The sequence below is a fragment of the Protopterus annectens genome, chromosome 13.part0 (genome assembly GCF_019279795.1).
Source record: "Protopterus annectens isolate FY-2018-M chromosome 13.part0, PAN1.0, whole genome shotgun sequence".
Lineage (NCBI taxonomy): Eukaryota > Metazoa > Chordata > Ceratodontiformes > Protopteridae > Protopterus > Protopterus annectens.
In genome coordinates this window covers 653797604-653815389 of record NC_056747.1, presented here as the reverse complement: position 1 = coordinate 653815389, position 17786 = coordinate 653797604, and the positions used below count along the sequence as shown (strand labels likewise).

The 17786-nt window shown below is 37.1% G+C and overlaps 1 protein-coding gene across 3 annotated transcripts in view; it reads right to left on the bottom strand.

Annotated features, from left to right (window-relative positions):
• TENM1 (teneurin transmembrane protein 1) overlaps nt 1-17786 on the bottom strand; it is a 3721864-nt gene that overhangs the window by 106167 nt on the left and 3597911 nt on the right. The window lies entirely within an intron of this gene.

The following is a 17786-nucleotide window of genomic DNA, read 5'->3' as shown; positions in this document are numbered from 1 at the left end:
TTGCAGAAAAGCAGTTAAAACAGTAGCAAAAACACTTTAAATGCAGTACAAGCTAACACACTTGATGTGTAGCAATATTAAGGCAAATACTTTATATAAATGCAGATAAATTAAAAACGACAAAAAACAAGTGCAGAGAGCAGTAAATGATGAACAAATCAAAAATGGAGGCACTTACAGTATCTCTTTCATCTTTCTGATGCTCTTGCAGTCTGCAGGACACCAAAACCAGATCCGTGGAGCTTAAACAAGAGCAAACCTGTGCAAACACAGGCTTTTAAAGTTGAAAGAGATCAAAAAACTGCCCAAACGGCCAATAAACTATAATTTCTGGGCCAGAAACCACTCCTCTTGTGGTAGATAGGCTGCCTAGTGCTTACCACTCCCAATGATAAGCTTCCAAATCATTACTATACATATCCTGCAATGTTTGAAACATGATTAGCTTCATGCTTAGGTTGCATACTCTGCTTGGCCAAAGCATTGCAAACATTTCCTTTCTTGATTTCTCAATGATGCTCAAGCATTCTGACATGCAGAATTTGTACTGTTTTCCTTAAATAAAACATAGAGGACATACAAATGGCTAAATAAGACACACTTCTACCTCAACTGTCACCATATGCTTACCAGAATATGTGGAACTGTTAGTCATGCTAATATATATTCAGGCTCTACATCTCATGCACGCAAGTGTCACATATTTAAACTTTTAGTGGGCCTTTCTTTTAGATTGATCCCTCTGCACTAATTAAAATTAGGTTGACTGCTAACACATCAAGCCAGTTTTGTCATCTGCCTCTAAAATGTCTCAGTTTATCTTACAGCTCCACTGCTGACTGGATGAAAATAGGACACAAAATTCATCCCTAGCATGTTTACATTTCAGTTTTATTCACATTTGTTGCCATGGGCTTACTAACTTACTCTGTCATTCAGCTCTCTGCAATCACCCCACAAAACTCCTACTATAGCTATCTCTTGAATAGTATACCTCCTCACTCTGAATCATCTAATTAGGTCCTTTAGAAATGTCTGTCTGTAACATCAGCATTATTTCTAACAGCACACAGCCTCTGACTTATAGGAATATTTTTCCAACAAAAGGATGATGTCAGCCTTCATACCTGTAAACATTATTCAAGGCCTCAAATAAGGACTGGAAACCAAAGACAAACTAGTAACCAAGAAACCAGCGGGACACTGCAAATAGCTTCACCCGAGCCAAACTTTATTAGACAGTTGTTAACAACTGTCTTCTTTAATAAAGTTTGGCTCCGGGTAAAGTTATTTGCTGTGTCCCGCTGGTTTTTTGATTACTATTATTCAAGACCTCTTACTTTCTGTATTAATTTGCTTTCAGATTAAACAAAGTATTAAGCAAAGCTACAGACTGCATTTCCATTTCATAATCAGTACTTGACAGTGAAAGGTGTCATTTTAACAAGTCCGTGAGCTCAGTTTTGCATACACCTTAATGACTTGTCATTTAGAAAAAAGATACATCTATAACTACTGATATAAATTCTTCCTATATTATTGAAAAGCATGTGCAAGGTCCAGAAGGGGTCCATTGTTTGTTAACATCTTCTGTTTAAAGAATTAAATGAGATGCATGCAGCTTTATGCGAGTGTGTTGTAACTGATAATATTTTCTTTTTTTTCAGAGTGAAGATTACTGGTAAATTATGGGGATTTCAGTGGCTCCCACATATACAAACACCTTCCCTGGTTCATACCTCTTAAACTCTTAGTGCAAGAAATCTTGATAAAACCTAAAAAATGGGAGCTGAAGGCCCAGCACTAGAGACATTTTTAAATATTGCTCTTATAAACTTACAAAGTTGCTAAAGTAACAGTATTTATGTCATATACATTTTTCTGAAAGATATGAAGTCAAACTCAAAATGCATGTCATTATTTGGTGACTTCAATCCTCATATCATCCTAGTGATTTGCCAGAAAACTACAAATTTTATGAGGAACAGACCAAAAATATGAGGCAAAAATCTGGACATTCTGTGAAAATCTGGACAGTTGAGAGATATGACCTGGTCTTCAAAGAGAACAGTAAGCTAGGAAACAGGTCTAAGCAGTATACAAAATATTTCAGAATATTTATTTGAGGGATTTATTATATGGTTAGAGGAAATTATATGCTGAGTGAGTTCCTGGATATATTAAAAAAATGATATATTTTAAGTACGGTTATGAAATGGAAATGAATTACACAGCTTTCCCCATTTTGTACTGTTTATTTACTATATTATTTATTTACCAGGAAAGTCCGACATAGAATGAGCCAATTTTTAGCGGAGGCCCAGGGAGAAATGCTCCTGACACACGTCTTTTTAATGTGGGAGGAAACCCACATGAATGCAGGGAGGACATGCAGACTCTGCACAAAAGGCACCCTAGCCGAGAATAGAACTGGATAACCTCTTACTGTGAGGTGATAATGTTAACTGCTGTACCACTGCACCATCCAAACTATTACTAGACAGTGATAAAAGTACAATGCTGAGTCACTTAGCTGTTTCACACCTGACCATACCTCACAACTGTCTAGATTTTTGCAGAATGTCCAGATTTTTGTGCCATATATTTGGTTTGCTCTTCATAAAATTTGTGATTTTTTGGTAAGTCACCAGGATGAGCTGAGGACTGAAGTCAAAATAGTGACACACATTTCAGTTTCAGACATCATATCCTTTAGAAAAATGCATGCTAAGACAAATCCTGTTATTCTAGTAACTTCCTAAGTTTATAAGAGCAATATTTCAACTCTGTCCCTATTTTTGGACATCTGTCTCCCCATTATGCCAGGCTTTGTCCAGATTTTTTGCACTAACAGGTTGAGAGGTATACAACTGACATATTCACTTCTGAAATGCTTATGCTTCTCATTTAAAGATAAATTGCATTCTAGTGGGTCAGCAATAGACAAATGTTTCAACCTCTGAGCCCAAGAAATCTGGACAAAACCAAAACTATTGGGAGTGATAAAGGCCCAAAAATAGGAACACGTTTTATAATATTATTCTCATAAACTTAGAAAGTTGCTGGGATAAAAGATTGCATGCTACCATGCATTTTCTAAAGGATATGAAGTCTGAAATCCAAATGTGTTTCACTATTTATGAATTCAATACTCACTGATTTGCCAGAAAACCACAGATTCTGTAAGGAACAGACCAAAAAGATGTGGCAAAAATCTATACATGCTGTAAAAATCTGGCCAATTGAGAGGTATGACAGCCCATGATAAGGGTATGAAACTGGACAGAGTCAGTACTCCCAGTTAAAACTGCAATAAGGTAGAGGCTGACAGAAGAAGCACCTAAAGGCATACTTTACTCTCCCCAGCTGTTTACTGTATGGAGTAAAACAGTTCATATGCCTTTTAAAAGGAAGAAACAGTTTGAGATAGTTATGGGTCAGAGGAGATTGATGAATGATAAAATATATATGGGTTACAGCTGTCTAAACTGCTGTAAGTTCAGTTTCATTATGGATGAGTATAGGATATAAGAAAACTCACTGGCATTCCACTGTGCTGTATTGTATTACTCAGTGCAGTAAAACACAATACAATACTGTGCTGTTGAGCTATCAGAGGACTGGGCGATTTTATGAACTGGAAACTCCCATTACATAATGCAGCAAGACACAATACAATTAATACCTTACTATACAGTGCAATAAATGTTTATGAATTCCAGCTAAAGTCAACAGTACAGTTTAGTTAGAAACAAGAAACAAGAAGTTGCTTTATGTGCAGTTGACAATTATGAAATGAAAAGCCCCAAATGTATTACAAAACCTGATTTATTAATGGAGTGATTTTTAAAACTACTAATCAGAAAGGTTTACATCTGTTGTAAGGAAATATCAAACTACTTTTAAAAGGACCCTCTTGAGGATTTAGATAATATAAAAGGGTATTTTCACCATATAAGGGAAATTAAAGTTTAAGGCTAAAACAGCTACACAAGACAATCACAAGGCATTTTTAAGTGATATTCACAATCTCAAAAGCACAACACAACAATGTGCTGAGCTGAATGTGAATATCATCACCTACACTTAGACTGAAGATACAGAGAACCTTCTGGTCAATACATTTAACTCTAACTTTACCCCTCCCCTCCATTTGTCCCTCAAGACATACCTGAAACTGGCTCGCCTCCAGCCATAACAGAAGATCAAGTCCCAAAAGTGCTGTCAAAAGCTAAAAATATTGCATCAATGAAGGCTGAGAATTTGACTGGATGTATCTTAAACAACATAAAGCACAATTTAGCAACACTCGTAACAACACTGTTCAATCTCAGCCTCCACACAGGTTTTGCATAAACCAAATGGAGAGCACCTGCAGTCATTCCCCTGCATAAGGGAGAACCTTCCACAGACTAGGCAATTGCAGAGCCATTGATTCTGACCAGCTTCATATGCAAAGCCATGGAAAGACTTAGCATAGGACCAGTCAATCAAGACATATGGAACCTTCAAAACAGTGGACCCATCTCACTTTGAATTTGCCAAGGGCAGGTAATGTTTACTCATCTTGGTGGATTTTTTTGAAAAGGTCTCTAAAGTAATGGATGAAGGCAAAATGGTACATACCACATACCTCAACCTAGCCAAAGCTTTTCATAGAGTTACCCACTCAAGCATAGTAGAAAAGCTAAATAAACTGGGAATAAATGCCTATGTCACCTGCTGGATTGCCAACTGTCCAACAGATAGGATGCAGGAAATCAAAATAGGTTAAGTTACCTCCACAAGGAGTCCAGTTCACCAGTCGACTCCCCAGGGTTCTGTGTTGGGATACCTCTTGTTTGGCATCTATTCTTCTGAAGAAAAAAAGTCAATACCAAAAGGCTGTGGCTGGCTAAGTTTGAAGATGACTGCAAGCTAGGAGCAGTCATTGAATCCCCAAATGATACAGTCATCCTGCAGGAAGGTTTATCGCAAATAAATAACTGGTGCCAAAATCATGCACTGAAATTAAATGCCAAAAAAATGCATTCTTGTTTCCTTTGAGAAGTCATCTACCCCAGGGAATTACCACACTAGCAAAATGCCCCTAAGAACTGACCTAGTTGTTCGGAATTTGAGAACTTATGTGGACAGTGACCTATCTTTTGACTAACATGTCCATTGTTGTAAGACAGTCCTCCTATATTTCACAGCTTATAAATGAAGGGATAATGTCTAGATCTAGGGATGTCATTACCACCCTTACTCTGCCCTCATTAGGCCAATCATTGAATATAATGCCCCTTTTGGCATGTATCTGTCCAGACACATGCAACCACTGAAATAGTCACAAAAATACCTTACTAAAAGGATTCAAGGTTTAAACAAATGTCCAACATGGACCAGCCCAAAGCCCTGTCACTGTACTTGGTATCCTCTGCCTACTAAGAGGTGGCCTGTCTCTGGTATACAAAGTATCCGCTGACCTAATCCTGATAGATTTACTGCACATCAGCAAGTCCAATGGCATCAGAAATACTCTGTAAAGGGATAAAAACCTCTTCTGCAACATTGATAGAACAGTTTGGTGCGACAGGTATATCTTATAGAGGATACCACTGCTCTGGAAAAGACTCACATTAAACAAAAGTTCATCCCTGTCTATAATTAAGCACAACTTTGGTTTATGGACTGCAAATAGAAGATATACCCCAGGACTGCCCTTGTACTACTAATACACAAAGGAAACTGTTAAATGCATTATCCCAAACATGGGTCCCCTCAAATTATTTATGGTATTATTCCAGTTATTCTCATTAAGGGTGATGTATAATTATCGACCGTGGGATGAGCAAGGTCAAGCTCTAATCAAACGGGACAGGTTAATTCAAGCACAAAAAAAGGGAAGTTGGCTAGGCTTAAATGGCCAACAAGGGCAGGTAGCCTAGTACTTAGCTGTAAACCTATTATTAAGCATAGCTAGTTGATTTGGACTCTATGATGAAATTGTAATTCGGGTGTAGTACTTGGAACATCACGATTACACTCCAATAGTGGGAAAAAGATAAACTTGTTAAGTGCTTCTCTAGAGCAAGACCTGACTGCTGCTACCCTTAGGAGTATGTGCAACAATTGTGGGTTTCACACTAAGGACTAACAAAGGACATTGCTGAACAGCAAAGCACAGCAACAGAAGGTAAAACAGCTTTGTTCCTCCCTGCTGTGCATGCCGATCAACTGTCGCAGAATTTGTGTCATATTTTTGCACAGTCCCTTTTTTTTTAATTTTCTAGTAAATCACTAAGGATTATAGTGAGTCAAGAATACCAGAATAAGAGTTTCATACTTTTTATTGTTGATAAAATTAATACTGATACAAAACCAGTTGTTATGTTAACTTTTAGTGAATTGGAGAAATATTTAAACAATGTCCCTGATTTTTAGTTCTAAAGTGAGTAAGTTGGTAGGTATGCTGCTGTTTGACAGTGCTCACTAACTTTCAAAGTTGTTAAAACACTGTGCACTTTTTTTTCCCATCTTTTTCTTCTGTAACACCTTGTCATCTTTTATCTGCTGTTATTCAAAGCAATTAAAATAAAATCGTTGTCCTAGAATAGGGCAGACCTCATACCATAACATTGCTTGACCTCTGATGTATGTTCTCAAAGTGTACCTGTGCTCTGACTGTGCTCTTTAGTGGTATATAAAAGATCCATGGTATACATAAACAAGTAACTGTGCAGGAAAACACCAAGGGTGGATTATAGTTTAGCAATAATCCATGATTGTGCATGGGTATATCAGTGTTTATGGTTGGTGTGGTTTGATCATGAGAGTGAAGCTCGAGCAATTAAACAAAGCCAACCATAGCTAAATCCTGATATACCTACAAACAGGAGTGGATTATTGCTATTATAAAATTACATTATTTAAGAAAGAAATTGCTTACCTTTCTAAATAATGTATTTGTATAAGGACACTCCAGTCTTCTTCTTCTGCAATGTCTTCCCTATACTGATGTACTGCGATTGTGTATGGGACTTGTGTTCCTATGCTGGAACAGTACATCAGTACAGAAGAGGTGACGGAGAAAACAGAATCTCTGTTATTGTTTTTTTTTTTTTTTTTTTTTTTTTAACTATTAGAAAAAATAGATGTTTATGAGAGACAGGACAAACATGTAAGGAAATTCAGATAGGTTTTTGTTTAATTTTGTAGAATATATCTTATATTTTGCTCTGTTCCTCAGCATATAGCAATACAATGTCTGGCTGTTCAATGGCACTTCAGTGACCGGACTTTTTTCTATTGATATATGCTCGACTTACAACAAGCACGCTGGTAGGGCTATCCAATCATTTTGAAATACTAATCACCACTTGTTATCAGTGGCGGCTGGTGACTTCAAATCAAAGGGGGGCTGCAGGAGACAGCTGAATGGGTGGGGTCAATAGGAAGGGGTGTGGCCAAGTAGAAAGGGTAGGAGCTATGCTCAAAACTACAAAAACTAACCAAGTACACTGCCCTGGGTGCCAAACCATCATTATGAGAGTCCAATCAAGACAAAATGAAATGTAGAAGAATAAAAATATTTCAATGCATTGGCTGCATGACAGCTTACATAATATCTAGATGGTAACAGAAAGGTTGTGAGGCATGAAAAAATAAATTACTTTTTAAATACATTAATGGAATGCCAGTCAAAATCAAGTATAAGAAAAACAAGCAGCACTCAACTCAAACCACTTCTTGCACTGCAGTTCTAATTATAATTTATATTCAGCTTTATTAAAGTACCAAGTAACATGCTGAAAGTAGAAATTTCTGATGCCCCCACTTGTAACAATGTTTCTTACCCAAAAAAGACCTGCTGCCTGACAACTATCTACTTGTTTCATGGGGAAAACATGATCAAAGTAAAAAATGAAAAGCAAAGAAGAAATAAGCTCAAGATACATTGCTTAAAAGGATTACTGTACAGGTTATAGACCACATGATTGGCATTCTGTTTAGTTTACGGGTAAAGCCTGCAGAGATGACTGAAGTCTCCAAGTGTAATGAGCTTCTTAAAATAATGTAATCCTGTCCTTTATTACAAATCCTGTCATATGCATTTCAATACCCAAGGCTTATACATTATCTAGTTAATGTATTCTCTACATGGCAACAACAGAAAGGCTTTCAATGTTGGTAATTCTTTAACAGTATGCTTATTAAAGCTTACTTGCATCTTATGATCTCAGCCAAGCTTACCTGATGGTCATTAAAGTATTGCTACTTAAACACAGAGCAACAGGCACTTTGAGTAATAAACATAAATCAACAGTACATAAAATATGACAGAAACCAGACCATTCTGCAAAAATCAAGGACAGAGGAAAAGCCACTCTAGTACTTGTGTCTACCATGGATGGGGGGGGGATACTCTGCACATTTACACTGCATAACTACTCCTTGCCTTGCTTTGACATATCCAGAATCTCTACATGGGGGAGTGGGGTGCAACAAATATGTCACAATTTGAAATGTCTCTGGCTGACTGTGATGGCCCTGACACATTTGTCATACCTCTCAATCTCCGAGCAAGAAATCTGGACAAAGCCATACATAGAAGTGGGACAAAGGCCCAAAAATAAGGACAATTTTTAAATATTGCTCTTATAAACTTAGAAAGATAATAGAATAGGTCTTGCATTAGTATGAATTTTCTGAATGGTATGAAATCTGAAACTCAAATGTCTGTCATTATTTTCTAACTTCAGTCTTTAATGATTTGTCACTAATTTGCCACAAAAAAACACAATTTTATCAAAAACGGACCAAAAATGTGATGTAAAAATATAAAATAGCCACACAATACAGCTGGGAACCTGTCAAAGAAGGGACACTTTAATATTAGTACTGCTAACTTGAGCAGCTGACAAAATAAAAGAATCTACATGCATTTCTGAAATAAAAGTAATCTATAACTCTGATTATTACAGTTATTTCTTAATTGTAAAGCCTCCATGTTTACTTCCAAAATTGCTATTTTGCAGAGGGATTATTAGGGGGAAGAGCAACATTTTGAGCCTAAATTGGGGACAGTTGAGAGGTTTGGCTATGCCTAATTTGATAAAGCAATTTATTTGCATGTACCTCTCAACCTGTTAATGCAATAAATCTGGACAAGGCCAAATATATTGGGGGAACATATAAACAGTACTAAAAATTGCTCTTGATTAAACTGAGACAGTTGATAGAAAAACAGATCTTACTTTAGCACCCATTTTTCTGAAGGTTATGAAGTCTGAAACTCAGTGTGTCATTATTTAGTGACTTAATTCCTAAATGATTTGCCAGAAAACCACAAATGTTATAAGAAACAAACCAAAAATAAGAAGCAAAAATCTATTCATTCTTTGAAAATCTGGACAGTTGGGAGGTATAGTTCAGCTGGGGCTGCCTTTAAGTTTGCCGCCCTTCCCCCTCAAAAAATCATGGTCGAATGGAGCCTCCACCTGCAGCCATTCCAATGATCCATTACTTGGCTATTTCACTCCATTTACCATAAACATTAATGTGCATACTGATTTACTTCTATGATGATTTGGACTTTATTTGAAAGTTTTATTTTGCATTTTACAGCACAAATACTAAGACATATGCTAAACAAACTTAGCATTAAAACTTCTCTACCCTTGAAACTCACATTCATTGAAACAGCATTGAAACCCACATTCAAAGAAAATACATTTTGCCAGTGGCAGATAAAGATTAATTCTGGGCTGTTTTCAAATCATAGGCCCCTTGCATATGAAACATACATGTGCTCTTTGATACACCTTCCTACTGCTTTGAACATTTTCCAGTAAACAATGAAACAAAATGCATGCACCAATAATGACAAAACTTCCCAATTCAGAACATTTCCATCATAAAAGTCTACTCAAACTTCTACAGTCCACCATTATCAGTAAATATGCACAATTCTACAGTCCACCATTATCAGTAAATATGCACAATCTCTGAAGTAAAAAAGTCATTAAAAATTCCACATTAAATAAATCTGTAACTAATGAAGAGGTTGCTGCTAGCAAACACCTTTATATTTCATGGTTTCATCGAAAAATAAAGTGTCTGATGCCCATGAGGAATAAATTGCCTATATTACATTAAAAATGATAAGCTAGTAATACTGCAATAGGAAATGGATGGCAAACTGATAACAGGCTCATAGTTAGTATCTTAACTTTCAGTACAGCAGCATTCACCACTTGTGGGAGTAGAACCAACAACCTTCTGCATCAAAAGCAAGTACACAACCTGTTGTGCTATTAACAATGTAAGTTGACTTAGCATAAGCAGCACTAAACTTCTCTTCCCCTGCAGCTCTCAGCTCCTTGTAAAATCTACTCAATACTCAACTGCATCTCAACTTTGCAGCACAAGAAATCTGGAAAAAGCCAAATTTATTGAGGGGGTCAAAAGGCCAAAAAATGGGGACACATTAAACATTGCTTGTATAATCTTATAAAGTTGCTAGAATAAAATGCTGTTACCACCATACATTTTACTGCCAAGGTCCCTGTGCAAAACAGTCAGAGCAACATACCACTACGCCAAATCGGCTGCTTTGTGAAAGAGAGGAAGACTGAAACTTAAATGGCTATCATTTAATGAATTCAGTTCTCACCATAGCCATCAACCTCTTAGCACAAAACCCCTGGACAAACCCAGTAATGAAGGAATACAGCCCTCAAACATATTCAGTGAATTCAGTTCTTGCCATAGCTGTCAACCTTAGCACAAAACTGGACAAAGCCAATAATGGGGTAATACAGTCCCAATAATAAGGACAAATTTCAAATATTCATCTTAGAAAATTGCTAGAATAAAAGATTGTGTAAAAGATTGTGTTACTATGCATTTTCTGAAGAATATGAAATCTGAAATTCAATGTCAATTTTATTTCTGACGGAACAAAAACAATTTTCAGCAGAGGCCCAGGGAGAAATACTGCAGACACATGTCTTTGTAAAATGGCAGGACATCCGAGCAAATCCACACAAACACAGGGATGAGATGCAGACTCCACAAAGAAGGAACCCCAGCCAAGAATCAAACCAGAAAACCTATAGCTGCAAGGCAACAATGCTACCACTGCACCATCAAATATGCAAGGAATTAAACATTCAGAAACCTGAAGTCTGAAATTCAAATGCCTGTCAATTTTATTTAACATTTGTTAATCAGGACAATCTGACTTGGAACAAAAAAACAATTTTCAGCAGAGGCCCAGGAAGAAATAATGCAGACATGTCTTTGTAACATGGGAGGACACAAAAGCAAACTCACACAAACACAGGGAGAAGATGCAGACCCCACACAGAAGGCACCCCAGCCAAGAATCAAACTTGAGAACCTGCAGCTGTGAGGCAACAATGCTACCACTGCACCATCAAATATCAAGCATTGCAATATTTAGAAACCACAGATATTATGAGGAACAGATCAGATCACATATGAGGCAAAAATCTGCAATTTTTTTACAAATGGAGGTGGGTAGGGAATTCAGGTTCTTAACACCTGCATACAAGGTACAGGGTTCAAGCCTGAGTATCTCTACCCACCACCATTTGCTCTCTCTAGCCACCAGTATATAGTAACTGGGGCATTTTACACACCCCCCCCAATACAAATATGGCCTCACTTAACCTTACCCTAGCCCTAATCCACCTCTCTCACACAAACACCCCATTCCCTAATGGCTAAACTTTCATAATATCAAACGGTTTCTACATTAGTTTTCCAAACCGGCACTTAACATACCTGCACGCAATCAATGTTACATTCATTTGAAATGCTTAACTTTCAATGAACAGAGGACCCAGTCACATTTCAGAGTCAACAAAATGATTAACATCCATACATCTAGTGTGTGTGTGTGTGTGTGTGTGTGTGTGTGTGTGTGTGTGAGAGAGAGTGAGTGCATCTGTTTGTCTGCCAGTATAAAAACAGACAAATGAAATACATGCTTTGCAAGTGCAATGAAAATATGATGATTCTTAACAGGGTAATGCAATGACATTTTCTGCATGTGGCTAGGTGAGTTTAGTAGCGCATGTTATTTACTAATAGTTGCAGACTGCCTATATTAGAGCGGGTGTGTCAGCAACAATAACGACAGAACTTATGGCTAGAAGACACCTTTCAGAAATGCTGATATAGCCCTTGTGATATGTAGTTTTCAGATATTATCAGCAGCCCTAAAATATCACACTTGCAAACAGTAAATATACTTGAAAGGAAAAGTTGAGTTTGGTCCAGTCAGATGGCAAAATGTTTGTACATCTTTTGTTTGCAGTTTCATGATTAATATTTGGCTTTTTTCCCCAGAAATTAATCTCCAATTTCTCAGTGTTAAACAAGAAATGGCTGTTGGAAGATTTATGCAGAGTAAACTCAAAGGACTTAAAAAAGAAGCTGTTGTTTTACAGGAATAAATCCTGCATATAGTATTTATTGCATTATTGTTGGGATGATATAAAAATAAAAGAGTGATCTGAACAATGCAGCTGAGTGTAGGTCCAGTTATTACAACCATTGCTCTTCAAACGATGCTTCTTTAACCGTTTTGCTGTTCTGTATATTGTTCTTTGTGTTACTAATCACTCACTGAGAGGCATTGCAGCCACAATACATACATAAATCAGGTACACACACACACCTAGCCCAGCAACCAACCAACACACAGCCCTTCACTTACCTAGCCCAGCGACCGACCAACACACAGCCCTTCACTTACCTAGCCCAGCGACTGACCAACACACAACCCTTCACTTACCTAGCCCAGCGACCGACCAACACACAGCCCTTCACCTACCTGACCAAACAGCAAGCCACAGATCAACGGGAAACACACAGCTCTCCAGCGACCGAACAGCAAGCAAGCCCGCGCACTGAAAATGTTCTGCGAGAGCAGCTCAGTCCTCTTCATTGGTCCTGACTGCGGCTGAAGCAGTCCGGACCTCCTCTGTTCTGTGCGGTCTTCACCGCACAGAATCCTGGTACCTCACAGCAGGGATTGCTGGGTACCTCTGTATCCATATCAGGACTGCTGGTAAGGCAGTCTGGGATCTTATGTTTCACAGATTTTTTTAATTTTCTTAAGTGGGAGGGCTGCAGTCTGATAGGACGAGCCGCCCCTGCTTGTTATAAGACATATGGAGGGGTAATTATCTGGAATGTTGCAGTCATTGTTTTCCTTTTTTTCCATTATACTCAATGGCTACTGATAGCACTGGGGTCCATAACACAGCTAAACTGTGAATGACAAACTGTTTTGATCAAATGGCTTTGCTTTTATCACAGAAATACAGAATTTGCCCAGTTTGTCTATATTTTTGTGTCTGCTGAACACCTCAGGTTCATAATGGAATATCAAGTCTCATCTTGCTGAGTCACAAAGAAAACATAAGAAAAGATCTAAATTACAAAATCATACATACAGATTGTCAGAGCTGAAAATATCACACATAATACAATGGAAGGTGTTTTGCAAGGGGTGAACTCTGTGCACCCCCCACTGTGAGCCCCCCCCCATATTGTCAATATCTAAATAAGCTAACTCTGAGGTTACACAAACTTGAAATTGAAAGAAAATTTAGTTTATAAATATTTCTCTTTTCTCTTTATTATAAACCTCCTGAAACAGAACAAACAATAGAAGAAAATATTTCCAATAAAAAGTGGCCTGATGTACTTAGTCCTTGACATTATAACACTTACACAGTGCAGCCGCAACATTTCAAGGCTTAACAAAACCCTACATAAACAGAGTATTTCCTAGTTTATCATGACAATTAGAATGTTCTCTGATCTCACACTGTGTATGCAGATCATAAGCAGTGTGAGTTTAGGAAACATGAGCAAAGAGGATTACTGGGGGCTTCAAAACATGCAGTTTTTTGATGATTTATTCAGCTGTTAACCAGTAATTAAACTAGTCCATAGACACTTTAAGCCATAGCACAGGCCCCAGTTGCAGTAAAGATGGACAGTGCAGAGTAACCAGCCAATCAACATGTTTTCAGGAGATGGGAAGATACAGCTTATCCAGTCAAATTCCATGAATCCATAGAAAGAACATGCAGACACTACACAAATAGTAACTGGAAGTCATGATTGAACACTGGAGCTGGAACAAAGGGATTTTTAATCACAAGATCCCATGTTGCCCTGAACGTGGAATGGAAGAAAGGGTTTCTGGCACATTAGAAATAACTACCCCAAGTGAATGCTGATTTTAGAAACTCAAGGAGTTTCCAAAGTATCACAATAGTCTTCAAATCAACAGATATCCATGGGAAATAGAGAGTCACTGTGTATAGAAACAAAAAGTTTGGGTGGAATGGAAGGACCATGTCGAATGCTGGGATCACCTAGTATTATTAAGTGGAGGAACATTATTATGTTTTTTTTTTGCTTTGTATGGCATGGGGCAATAAACATTTAGTCAGCTTCAGAGGGTGAAACTGAGTATTTGAGATCAATGGGTTAAATACAACAAATAGTAAAAAAAATGGATCTCAACACCAGAAATAAAAAACTCACTTATTTTAATCCAAATGCAAATAGCAGAGGTTTTGGGAAGGATCCCTTCTTCAATGCATGTAAAACACAGTTCAAATACAGAATTTTTAAATACAGCACCTGATCTCATAACCTAATTAAAGCTCAGCTTGTTTTAAAAGAACCTAAAGTTTACAGACACAGCAACGCATACAAAAAAGTACATTCAAAAGCAACTTAAAAAGCACAACTGATACAGGCAGCATTTAATCCAGATGCATGGTCAGCCTGCAGTTTTAAAATCCACCTGTATTCAACTAGTTCAGTGGCATTTATAACATTACTACCTCTTATATTAAAAAATATCTTTTGTATTACTCTAAATTTAAATGCATGGTCTGTACCATTGTCATGAATATGCTTAGCTAAGGAATTAATAAGTATATTCCTTCAATTTCTTAAAGATGTTCAGAAATTTGTCCATAATTTTCTATTACATTTACCTATACAGAAACTACTGCATGTCATGCAAACAGCTAAATAAACTGGATTTTCTGTGTTACAAATAGCAAGATAATCAAATCCATAAATATGCTTTGTTTGCAGATGTGCAAAAGTAACAGAAGGGTCAATGTGTTTACAAAAAATACAATTATAGCATGGAACAGTACCTTTTCTTTCAATTTTAGTTGACTGGTCCTTTTTTTCATACACTTCTTTATAGCATATTTTCAGTTTCAGATGAGGGTATTTCTTAAAAGTAAAATGTACCTGCTATTTTACCCAGTTCCGGCATAGTAGTTAGTATGTCTCAATTTCTCCATAAAATATCAGTAACACCACTAGTAATAACACCATATTTCATGATGTACTTAAACTTAGTGTTGTTATTACTACTTGGATTAGTGTGCGGATGTTCTGATGAAAAATATGGTTTGGTTCTACCATCTCCTTCATTAGTTACATAGTTAGATACTTCATTCAAAAGACGTTTATTATAGCCTCTCATCTGAAATTCTTGTATTAACATATTCAACTTCTGGTTACATAATGTTGCATCTGTAGTCAGTTTACTCAAGTCTCATAGACTGGCTTTTAACTATCCCTTTAAAAACATGACCAGGACACACAAAGCAGCTATGGAGTAATCTGCTAGCCTGAATTTCCTTCCTATCGATATTTGTTGATATCAGCCCATCAGTATTTTTAAGTGCTATATCCAAAAACAAATCTCTTTTCTAGAATATTTCAACTTAAATCTCAAAAAAATTGTAGTAGATTCTAAGAATCAAACATATTCTTCTAGTTCAATTTCATTACCCTTCCAAACCAAAAAAATATCGTCAACAAAGCATTTATAAAATAGAATTTTATCAGTATAGTTGTTTGTTGAACCAAATACATGCATACTCTCCCATTCATATAGGGCTATGTTAGCAAAAGTATTTGCTATTGGTGTACCCATAGCAGGTGCTATCCAAATAAGAAAACATTACTTGTTAGTACAACTTGTCCCATTTGTGAATGCTGTGTTCTAACATAAATATTCTCTCACAGCCCGTATGCCATATTTATTAGGGATAAAGGTAAACAATGAGCTGGCATCTATTGTTACAAAAATAAACTGGGGAGTCTCATTCACAGAATACCACTGATAATGTTGTTTTAAAAAGTTGTTACTATCACAAATATAACTTTGAATATTTCTTAACAAAGGTTTTAATTGTTCTTCTAAGAACACTGAAATGGGCTGAGTTACTCATCTCCTCCCAGACATGATGGGTTCCATCGGGGGGGGGGGGGGGGCAAATGATTTTTATGCATTTTAGGTAACCCTTACAGAATGGGAAGCACAGGATTAGCCACCATGGAAAATAAAGAGTTACTGTGTATAGAAACAAAAAGTTTGGGTGGGATATCAGGAGAATGTTGAATACTGAGACCACCTTGCAACATTAAGTGGGGGAGCATTATTATTATTTGCTTTGCATGGCATGGGGAAAATAAACATTTCACAGAAAATAATCATAGTAATCATCCTGATGTATCATCTTGTTTTTCTTTCTCAGCCTAGCAGATTCATGTCGCATTCATTAGTCAGGCTCTTGGAAGTGAATTTAGAGTAAACTAGTTGAACCGTTGGGATTATTAAAGTATATTATTCATCTATTTACACTCCAAAAGGATTCATACAACCCTAGATATAACATTTCACACAAATTGCAACAATACTAAGGTAAGAGTATCAGTTCAAAAACATTTTAGTAACATGGTACAATAAATGTATACTTTCATGACGGGGAAAAGGGCTTTGCATCTGGAAGCAAGTCATTTTAGTTATTATTATGGAAGGAAATAGACATAATGTATCAGATATGACAGCTTGTGAATAAGAAGTTTGTGTGTTATGACAAGAGATGTGAAATTTTGACCACTAAATTTTTTTAAGAATAAAAGAGAATTGGTAATATTACTGTCTCATAGTAATTGGTTTTTCTAGCTTGGTTCTCATCTGGTTCCCATCTATGTTCAGTCTGCATACTCCCACTTTGTCTACACGGGCTTTTACCAAATACCCTAGTCTCTTCCCATTCCCAAAGACATGCAGTAAACAAACTAGTAACTTTCCAAATTACCCATAAGTCTGTGTGTGTGTGTGTGTGTGTGACTGAATCCTTTGGTAGACTAGCATCTTATCTTGGATTAGCATCATGGCTTCGACTCAACTGAATACCAGGAGAGTCTCCATTTCTTCCATGATGCTGATTTGGAAAAAAATGGGTAGTCAGAAAATGAATGAATGAGTGTGCGTGCGTGTAAGCATGTGTGCATGTGCATGTGCAAGGGTCAGAAATGCACATGTTATGCAGCCACTGTGCATTAATGTGTGTGGATTCTCTACTTCCAATTTTGCAACACACAGATACCATGGCCACATATAGACTAAACTGCACCCCATGGCAAAGGCATGTCAAAAAGTGTTCCATCTCTGCCTAGTATTCAGGTGTCTGACGGTATGCAGCTAGTACCTGGCAGTGTGAGGTGCACTGGGCAATACAAGATGACCCAGATGGGTAATAAGGTTTAGCAGTGCAAATACAGGTCCTTACTATCTCTGAATTGTCTTGGATTTATCAGTTGTAAACACGCTGAAGGGAACCAAGGATTAATATTAGACAAGTGATAATATGGACCATAAGAGGCCTAGCCATATATAGCTTTAAATACACAGATTTAAAAGTTTTTGCTAC